The following is an 11143-nucleotide window of genomic DNA, read 5'->3' on the forward strand; positions in this document are numbered from 1 at the left end:
GTTGACTAGAAGCTTAGATGTGGTGACATTCATAGAAATCCTTGCAAGCCCACTTTCTTCCTTAATATTTGCAGTGTTTGATGAACATTTATATTGATGCAAGCAAACTTTCCTTGTAGTTCTGTTTTAATCAAATGGAAAAAGTTTTTCTTATCCTGTCATTTAATATCTGAGCTAATCTGAAATAGGAATTACTTCAGGATTATGACTCCAAAATATCACTAACGCTCAGTATTAGCTCTGAAATATATCTGATAGTTTTTGAAGTCTTCTACTTTTGACCAAAGTAAAAGAAATGGGGATCTGACTTTTGAGCAGTGGCTTCTGGATAACTGGTCTAATATTCTGAGGAGTACTGTTGCTGATGGTATGTATTCATTAGTGAGAAGAGCCGTAGAAACAAGCATTGTGTAATTTCGTTTGGAGCTCTGCTGCATGGATTTCCCAGGTGGTCCAGTGGTTAAGAATGCAGGGGACACAGGTTCAATTCCTGGTCTGGGAAGATCCCACATGCTTTGGAGCAACTGAGCCCCTGTGCTACAACTACTGAAGCCCACACACCTAGAGCCCATGCTCTGCACCAAGAGAAGTCACTGCAATGAGAAGCCCACAACACAGACCCAGTGCAGCCAAAAATAGATTAATAAAATTTTAATTAAAAAAAAGAACTCTGATATAAGTCACAGGGTCCAAATCAAGAAGGCTTTCAGACTTTTTAAGACATTCAGAAGAAAACCATAATTGATTTTTCTGACCATGTAGTTGTGTGACTATATTGTTATTATGATGCAGAGACAGTGTGATGTTTCTCAGAGTGATTGCTTGATTAAAATACCTCTGCAAGTTTGCACTTCTTCTTCATCATCAGTATTTTGAAATCTAGTATTTTTTAATCCTGTAAGGAAGCTGTCCAGAGACTTATGTGAAAGTCTGTCAACTTTTGGTACAAGATGTCTCATCATTACAAAGGAAAGTGTTGAGTCAAATACGAAAGCAGTAATATGCTTTGTGAGCCCTGTATATAGATCCAACCAAGTTGCTTATATTGGCTGTGTCAGCTGGATCTTGACTATTTCTATCAGTATCAGAGCTGATGAAACTTCTTTTTTAGGATTCCTACTTTCTGTGTCATTTTATAAAAGGAGTATCTTTTGAGGATAGAAAGTACTTTTTGCAGATAGAACATTGCACCATGATGAATGTAATTGATGCACATTTATTATGTCTCTTCTTACGGGCAAAGTCCAAGCAACAATATATGAAAACATTCTTAGCCAGGGATATGTCTATCTCAAGGATATATGCAAGCTCTGCAACATTCATATGCTCATTTATTGAAAGAAATACAGAGTTTCAAAGTTATCACCTAGTCATCTTGAACTCAATTCATTATAAAACCATCAAGAGAATAAAATTATAATATATTAACACATTAAAATACATTACTTGTTATATACACTATATGGCATATTGTAATATAGTGATTCAGAGAGTTGAGTGTATGTCTCAGGCAAAATGCATACCTTTATGTCATTCTTGAGATCTGACTGGCTTATACCACTCCACGATGACTTTTTGGCAGTTTCCACTGGTTTTATTGGACTTCCCCAGTGGCTCAGCAGTAAAGAATCAGCGTGAAATGCAGGAGACACAGGTTCATCCCTGGGTTGGGAAGATCCCTTGGAAGAGGGCATGGCAACTCACTCCAGTATTCTTGCCTGGAGAATTCTATGGACAGAGGAACCTGGCGGGCTACAGTCCATAGGGTTGCAAAGAGTTGGACAGTACTGAAATGACTGAGCACTCATGAACACACTGACTTTATTGGTAGAAGATGTGACTATTCCTCAGATTTCAAAACGAAGTGATGATCTACATTGATTCAGAATACCAATGAACTGCTATCTTTTTATGCCAAGGAAACAAACTGTCAGTCCTAGTTAAAACGGGCAATGAAGCATAACTTTTTTTGGGGTGTCACATCACTTGACTTGTGGGATCTTAGTTCTGTGACCAGAGATTGAACCTGGGCCTCAGCAGTGAAAGCCCAGAATTCTAGCCACTAGGCCACCAGGGAACTCCTAAAGCATAACTTTTCATGTTGTTCATAATGTCCTTTATAATCTCAGTATACTGTAATAATGGTGTTAACCTCAGGCCCTTTACCCTAATACTCAATAAATGGTAAAATGTACAGCCTGAAATCATCTTGACTGTTAAATAGTCCCTCAAAGCATTTGCATTCATCTTTCTTGACATGTTAAAAGTTATATTTCTGTATCATAACTGACTGTGTGTATGTAGAGGACAATCTACTTTGCATATTTCCCCTGTGAAGTTCCAAGACCCTATCACGTGTTGGCGGGCAGCTGGCTCTGTGAGTGGCTGTGCGTGATGTGCAACTTCCTGTCTAGGAAGGCCCTGGGACAGCTGGTGGGAAGCCTGCTGGAGGCCTGGTGCTTTCCAGTTTAGAGTTCCCTGGGCTGCCACACGGTGAGGGCTCTGGACAGCTTACCATGGCAGGGGACAGTGTCAGGGATGCATCAGAGATCTCAGTTTCATCATTAAATTACTTGAAGGAAAAAAGAGTTTTAAAATCATCATTCTTGTAAATAATTTTGCAGGTTCACTGCTCTCACATGTGACTATTCCTCAAACTTCAATGAAAGCATGGAGAATGCTTTCATTTTGCTTCTCTCCATTTCAAAATTCTTGCCTATGTGACTCTGTTTTATTTCTAGGTTTACCATACCCTTTCCAGAGTGATCCCTCTCGCCTGTACCCGTTACTCTATGCTTCTTTGTTTTCTAGGACTTTCCCCACATCCTCAGTCTTTCCTTTCTTCTACTGTGTGTGTTTGTGTGTAAAAGATATTCTTAGGACTTTCCTACCCCTTTACAGTGGCTACTTTTCCTCCTTTTTTTCTCTGCCAAACTTTCTGAACAATTGGCTGTCCTCTGGCTTAGCTTCTGGCACAACTCTTACATATCTGATGAATGAATAAATGAATGATCTCACATTCATCTCTTCATTCACTGTATGCCAGCCACACAGGTCTTTTTTTCTGTTTGAACATGCCAAGCTCCTTCCTGTAGGGCCTGTAGTCTGCTTGTTCCCTTCTCCTGGAACACTTTGCCTCAGATCTTTACCTGGCTAACACCTCTCATCATCTCTACACACACACAGATACACACACACACACACACACACACACACCCTTAGAGATCACCAGGGATCTCAAGTTAAGTGCACTTTTAAGTAAACTTTTTTTTTATAGAAGTGTAACATATGTATTAAACAGTGCACAGTCATAAGGGTACAGCTGGATACACTTTCAGAAAGTGAATGTCTCTATATAATTTGCACACATCAAGATGCATTATTAACATTATTTAATATATAATTAACATATATATTTGATAATAATTAACATTATTTATTTATATAATATGTCAATTATACTTCAACAAAATTAAAATACTTTAAACAGAAACATTATTAACAGCCCAGAAACAAACTCTTATGTTCTTTCTCAGTCACTATTTACCCAAAGAGTAACTACTATAATAATTTCTAACACCAAATATTTGTTTTGCCTGTTAGTTCAGTTGAGTTCAGTTCACTTGCTCAGTTGTGTCCAACTCTTTGCAACCCCATAGACTACAGCATGCCAGGCCTCCCTGTCCGTCATCAACTCCCAGAGCTTACTCAGATTCATGTCCATTGAATCGGTGATACCATCCAACCATCTCATTCTCTGTCGTCCCCTTCTCCTCCTATCTGTCTTTCCCAGCATCAGGGTCTTTCCTAATGAGTCAGTTCTTCCCATCATGTGGCCAAAGTATTGGAGTTTCAGCCTCAGTATCAGTCCTTCCAATGAATATTCAGGACTGATTTCATTTAGGATGAACTGGTTTGATCTCCTTGCTGTCCAAGGGACACTCAAGAGTCTTCTCCAACACCACAGTTCAAAAGCATCAGTTCTTTGGTGCTCTGTTTTCTTTATAGTCCAACTCTCACATCCATACATAACTACTGGAAAAACCAAAGCTTTGACTAGATAGACCTTTGTTGGCAAAGTAATGTCTCTGCTTTTTAATATACTGTCTAGGTTGGTCATAACTTTTCTTCCAAGGAGCAAGTGTCTTTTAATTTCATGGCTGCAGTCACCATCTGCAGTGATTTGGGGGCCCCCAAAAATAAAGTTTCTCACTGTTTCCATTGTTTCTGCGTCTATTTGCCATGAAATGATGGTACCAGATGCCATGATCTAGGTTTTCTGAATGTTGAGCTTTAAGCCAACTTTTTCACTCTCCTCTTTCACCTTTCACTTTCATGCATTGGAGAAGGAAACGGCAACCCACTCCAGTATTCTTGCCTGGAGAATCCCAGGAACGGAGTAGCCTGATGGGCTGCCATCTATGGGGTTGCACAGAGTCGGACACGACTGATGCGACTTAGCAGCAGCAGCAGCTTTCAGTTTCATCAAGAGGCTCTTTAGTTCTTTGCTTTCTGCCATAAGGGTGGTGTCATCTGTATCAGTTCAGTTCAGTTGCTCAGTCGTGTCCGACTCTTTGCCACCCCATGAATCGCAGCACACCAAGCCTCCCTGTCCATCACCAACTCCCAGAGTTCACTCAGACTCACGTCCATCGAGTCAGTGATGCCATCCAGCCATCTCATCCTCTGTCGTCCCCTTCTCCTCCTGCCTCCAATCCCTCCCAGCATCAGTCTTTTCCAATGAGTCAACTCTTCGCATGAGGTGGCCAAAGTACTGGAGTTTCAGCTTTAGCATCATTCCTTCCAAAGAACACCCAGGACTGATCTCCTTCAGAATGGACTGGTTGGATCTCCTTGCAGTCCAAGGGACTCTCAAGAGTCTTCTCCAACACCACAGTTCAAAAGCATCAATTCTTTGGCGCTCAGCTTTCATCACAGTCCAACTCTCACATCCATACATGATCACAGGAAAAACCATAGCCTTGACTAGACGGCCCTTTGTTGGCAAAGTAATGTCTCTGTTCTTGAATATGTTATCTAGGTTGGACATAACTTTCCTTCCAAGGAGTAAGCATCTTTTAATTTCATGGCTGCAGTCACCATCTGCAGTGATTTTGGAGCCCAAAAAGATAAAGTCTGGCACTGTTTCCACTGTTTCCCCATCTATTTCCCATGAAGTGATGGGACCGGATGCCATGATCTTCGTTTTGTGAATGTTGAGCTTTAAGCCAACTGTTTCACTCTCCTCTTTCACTTTCATCAAGAGGCTTTTTAGCTCTTTTTCACTTTCTGCCATAAGGGTGGTGTCATCTGCATATCTGAGGTTATTGATATTTCTCCTGGCAATCTTGATTCCAGTTTGTGTTTCTTCCAGTCCAGCATTTCTCATGATGTACTGTGCATATAAGTTAAATAAGCAGGGTGACAATATACAGCCCTGACATACTCCTTTTCCTATTTGGAACCAGTCTGTTGTTCCATGTCCAGTTCTAACTGTTGCTTCCTGACCTGCATACAGATTTCTCAAGAGGCAGGTCAGGTGGTCTGGTATTCCCATCTCTTTCAGAATTTTCCACAGTTTATTGTGACCCACACAATCAAAGGCTTTGGCATAGTCAATAAAGCAGAAAGAGATGTTTTTCTGGAACTCTCTTGCTTTTTGCATGATCCAGAGGATGTTGGCAATTTGATCTCTGATTCCTCTGCCTTTTCTAAAACCAGCTTGAACATCAGGAAGTTCACGGTTCACATATTGCTGAAGCCTGGCTTGGAGAATTTTGAGCATTACTTTACTGGCATGTGAAATGAGTGCAATTGTGCGGTAGTTTGAGCATTCGTTGGCATTGCCTTTCTTTGGGATTGGAATGAAGACGGACCTTTTCCAGTCCTGTGGCCACTGCTGAGTTTTCCAAATTTGCTGGCATATTGAGTGTAGCACTTTCACAGCATCATCTTTCAGGATTTGAAATAGCTCAACTGGAATTCCATCACCTCCACTAGCTTTGTTCATAGTGATGCTTTCTAAGGCCCACTTGACTTCACGTTCCAGGATATCTGGCTCTAGGTCAGTGATCACACCATCGTGATTATCTGGGTCGTGAAGATCTTTTTTGTACAGTTCTTCTGTGTATTCTTGCCACCTCTTCTTAATATCTTCTGCTTCTGTTAGGTCCATACCATTTCTGTCTTTTATGGAGCTCATCTTTGCATGAAATGTTCCCTTGGTATCTCTAATTTTCTTGAAGAGATCTCTAGTCTTTCCCATACTGTTGTTTTCCTCTATTTCTTTGCATTGATTGCTGAGGAAAGCTTTCTTATCTCTTCTTGCTATTCTTTGGAACTCTGCATTCAGATGTTTATATCTTTCCTTTTCTCCTTTGCTTTTCACTTCTCTTCTTTTCACAGCTATTTGTAAGGCCTCCCCAGACAGCCATTTTGCTTTTTTGCATTTCTTTTCCATGGGGATAGTCTTGATCCCTGTCTCCTGTACAATGTCACGAACCTCATTCCATAGTTCATCAGGCACTCTATCTATCAGATCTAGGCCCTTAAATCTATTTCCCACTTCCACTGTATAATCATAAGGGATTTGATTTAGGTCATACCTGAATGGTCTAGTGGTTTTCCCTACTTTCTTCAATTTCAGTCTGAATTTGGCAATAAGGAGTTCATGATCTGAGCCACAGTCAGCTCCTGGTCTTGTTTTTGTTGACTGTATAGAGCTTCTCCATCTTTGGCTGCAAAGAATATAATCAATCTGGTTTTGGTGTTGACCATCTGGTGATGTCCATGTATAGAGTCTTCTCTTGTGTTGTTGGAAGAGGGTGTTTGCTATGACCAGTGCATTTTCTTGGCAAAACTCTATTAGTCTTTGCCCTGCTTCATTCCGTATTCCAAGGCCAAATTTGCCTGTTACTCCAGGTGTTTCTTGACTTCCTACTTTTGCATTCCAGTACCCTATAATGAAAAGGACATCTTTTTTGGGTTTTAGTTCTAAAAGGTCTTGTAGGTCTTCATAGAACCGTTCAACTTCAGCTTCTTCAGCATTACTGGTTGGGGCATAGACTTGGATTACTGTGATATTGAATGGTTTGCCTTGGAAATGAACAGAAATCATTCTGTCGTTTTTGAGATTGAATCCAAGTACTGCATTTCGGACTCTTTTGTTGACCACGATGGCTACTCCATTTCTTCTGAGGGATTCCTGCCTGCAGTAGTAGATATAATGGTCATCTGAGTTAAATTCACCCATTCCAGTCCATTTCAGTTTGCTGATTCCTAGAATGTTGACATTCACTCTTGCCATCTCCTGTTTGACCACTTCCAATTTGCCTTGATTCATGGACCTGTCATTCCAAGTTCCTATGCAATATTGCTCTTTACAGCATCGGACCTTGCTTCTATCACCAGTCACACCCACAGCTGGGTATTGTTTTTGCTTTGGCTCCAACCCTTCATTCTTTCTGGAGTTATTTCTCCACTGATCTCCAGTAGCATATTGGGCCCCTACTGACTTGGGGAGTTCCTCTTTCAGTATCCTATCATTTTGCCTTTTCATACTGTTCATGGGGTTCTCAAGGCAAGAATACTGAAGTGGTTTGCCATTCCCTTCTCCAGTGGACCACATTCTGTCAGATCTCTCTACCATGACCCGCCCGTCTTGGGTTGCCCCATGGGCATGGCTTAGTTTCATTGAGTTAGACAAGGCTGTGGTCCTAGTGTGATTAGATTGACTAGTTTTCTGTGAGTATGGTTTCAATGTGTCTGCCCTCTGATGCCCTCTTGCAACACCTACCATCTTACTCTGAGGTTATTGATATTTCTCCTGGCAATCTTGATTTCAGCTTGTGCTTCATCCAGCCCAGCGTTTCTCATGATGTACTCTGCATAGAGGTTAAATAATCAGGGTGACAATATGCAGCCTTGACTTACTCCTTTCTCTATTTGGAACCAATCTGTTGTTCCATGTCCAGTTCTAACTGTTGCTTCCTGACCTGCATACAGGTTTCTCAAGAGGCAGGTCAGGTGGTCTGGTATTCCCATCTCTTTAAGAATTTTCCACAGTTTGTTGTGATCCACACAGTCAAAGGCTTTAGCATAGTTAATAAAGCAGAAGCAGATGTTTTTCTGGAACTCTCTTGCTTTTTTCATGATCCAGCAGATGTTGGCAATTTGATCTCTGGTTCCTCTGCCTTTTCTAAATCCATCTTGAACATCTGGAAGTTCATGGTTCATGTATTGCTGAAGCCTGGCTTGGAGAATTTTGAGCATTGCTTTGCTCCCGTGTGAGATGAGTGCAATTATGTGGTAGTTTGAGCATTCTTTGACATCGCCTTTCTTAGGGATTGGAATGAAAACGGACCTTTTCCAGTCCTGTGGCCACTGCCTGTCCTTAAACATCATATAAAGTATGATGTACTGTATGGTGTCTTTCACTCAACATTGTATCTGTTAGCTTCATCCAAGTTACATGAAGTCGTAGATCTTTAATTGCCACTGCGGTATAGTCTCTATGTGAGTATATCCAGTGTATTCACTCCACTGTTGATGGGACATTTCAGTTGTGTCTAGTTTTTGTCTATTACAGTAGTACTGCCAGGAGCTGAGAATAACCTTTTTCAGTTTTAACCGCCTTATTGAGGTATAACTTACCATATAGTTCACTCATTGTTAAGTGTATGCGTTAATTAATTCTTAGTAATTTTATACTGTTGTGCAGCAATGACCACAATCCAATTTTTAATTTTTCTTAATTTTGGCTGTGCTGGGTCTTTGTCGTGGCACGTGGGCTTGTTTGCCCTGGAGAATGTGGGATCTTAGTTCCCTGACCAGGGATTGAACCCATGTCCCCGGCACTGGAAGGTGGATTCTTACCCACTGGACCACCAGGGAAGTCCCCACAATCCAGTTTTATCACCCCAAAAACTTCCATCACCCCCAAAGTTGTGTTTTATCTGTTTGAAGTCATTTCCTTCTCTTACCTTCTGCTCTGGATAATCACTGATCTACTTTCTGTCTCTATAGCTTTGCATTTTCTAAAATTTTTATAGTAAGTGAGATATAGTCTTTGGTGTCTGGCTTCTTTCGTATAATTTAATGTTTTTTGAGGTTCATCCATGTGGATGCGTGTATCAGCAGTTTGATCCATTTTTATTGCTGAGTAGTATTCCATCACAATGATACAGAACATTTTGTTTGTGTCCTCACCAGTTAATGGGCATTTGTATTATATATTTCCAGTTTGAGGCTATTATTAATAAGGTTGTTATGGAAATTCATGTACAGATCTTTGTGTGGACATAAAACTTCATTTCTCTGGTGACTGGATCAAATGGTAAATATGTATTTAATATTTTTAAAAATTCAAAATTTCCAAAGTGGCCCTACTATCTTACATTTCCACCAGCAGTGCATGGGGAATCCAGTTTGTTTCCTATGAAGTTTACCATTTTTAGTTGAGAAAACTGCAGACTTTTGCTCTCTGTCAAATTATTACTCATATTTTATAGGGAAGCAACAGTTAGAACTGGACATGGAACTATAGACTGGTTCTAAATAGGAAAAGGAGTACATCAAGGCTGTATATTGTCACCCTGCTATTTTTAACTTATATGCAGAGTACATCATGAGAAACGCTGGACTGGATGAAACACAAGCTGGAATCAAGATTGCCGGGAGAAATATCAATAACCTCAGATATGCAGATGACACCACCCTTATGGCAGAAAGTGAAGAGGAACTAAAAAGCCTCTTGATGAAAGTGAAAGTGGAGAGTGAAAAAGTTGGCTTAAAGCTCAACATTCAGAAAACGAAGATCATGGCATCCGGTCCCATCACTTCATGGGAAATAGATGGGGAAACAGTGTCAGACTTTATTTTTTTGGGCTCCAAAATCACTGCAGATGGTGACTGCAGCCATGAAATTAAAAGACGCTTACTCCTTGGAAGGAAAGTTACGACCAACCTAGATAGCATTTTCAAAAGCAGAGACATTACTTTGCCAACAAAGGTCTGTCTAGTCAAGGTTATGGTTTTTCCTGTGGTCATGTGAGAGTTGGACTGTGAAGAAGGCTGAGCGCCAAAGAATTGATGCTTTTAAACTGTGGTGTTGGAGAAGATTCTTGAGAGTCCCTTGGACTGCAAGGAGATCCAACCAGTCCATTCTGAAGGAGATCAGCCCTGGGATTTCTTTGGAAGGAATGATGCTAAAGCTGAAACTCCAGTACTTTGGCCACCTCATGCAAAGAGTTGACTCATTTGAAAAGCCTCTGATGCTGGGAGGGATTGGGGGCAGGAGAAGAAGGGGACGACAGAGGATGAGATGGCTGGATGGCATCACTGACTCGATGGATATGAGTTTGAGTGAACTCTGGGAGTTGGTGATGGACAGGGAGGCTTGGCGTGCTGCGATTCATGGGGTCGCAAAGAGTCGGACACGACTGAGCGACTGAACTGAACTGAACTTAAGGGGGCTTCCCAGGTGGTACTAGTGGTAAAGAACCTACCTGCCAATGAAGGAGATATAAGAGATGCAGTTTCCATCCCTGGGTCAGGAAGATCCCCTGGAGAAGGGAATGGCAACCCACTCCAGTATTTTTGCTAGAGAATCCCATGAACAGAGGAGCCTGGCAGACTTAGCATAGGTAAATAAACTGAGACTTAAGAATACCAAGAATCTGAGCCATGTCACATAGCTAATAAGTACCAGAACTGGAATTCTAACTTTGGTTTTTAAGTACAAGATTCATACTCATTTCATTTACATGAATTGAGATATATACTTGAATACTCAAGAGATCTGTGCCCCACCCCCTGCAAAAATAGATTATTCATTGTTTTTAGGTCTCAAAGGCAAAGCTCTACTTTAGGAAGTTTTTTTTTTTAATCTCTTAAAAATTTATTTAGAGAGAACTTGGATCCTTACCTAACATCATATACACAAATTAACTCAAAATGGATCAAAGACCTAAGCGTAAGATCTAGAACTGTATGACCGTCTCTGATGGTCCAGTGGTTAAGACTTTGTTCCTCCAATATAGGGGGCTTGGGTTCAATCACTGATTAGGGAAGTTCTGCATGCTGTGCAGCCAAAAACAAACAAAACAACAAACTATAAAACTCTTAGAAGGACTTCTGACTTGCT

The 11143-nt window shown here is 40.8% G+C and overlaps 1 pseudogene; it reads right to left on the reverse strand.

Moving 5' to 3' along the window:
- Positions 1–338: 338 nt before the first annotated feature.
- LOC129628266 (protein FAM91A1-like) lies at positions 339–1338 on the reverse strand (annotated as a pseudogene).
- Between the last annotated feature and the right edge of the window lie 9805 nt (positions 1339–11143).

The sequence above is a fragment of the Bubalus kerabau genome, chromosome 15, assembly GCF_029407905.1.
Source record: "Bubalus kerabau isolate K-KA32 ecotype Philippines breed swamp buffalo chromosome 15, PCC_UOA_SB_1v2, whole genome shotgun sequence".
Classification (NCBI taxonomy): domain Eukaryota; kingdom Metazoa; phylum Chordata; class Mammalia; order Artiodactyla; family Bovidae; genus Bubalus; species Bubalus kerabau.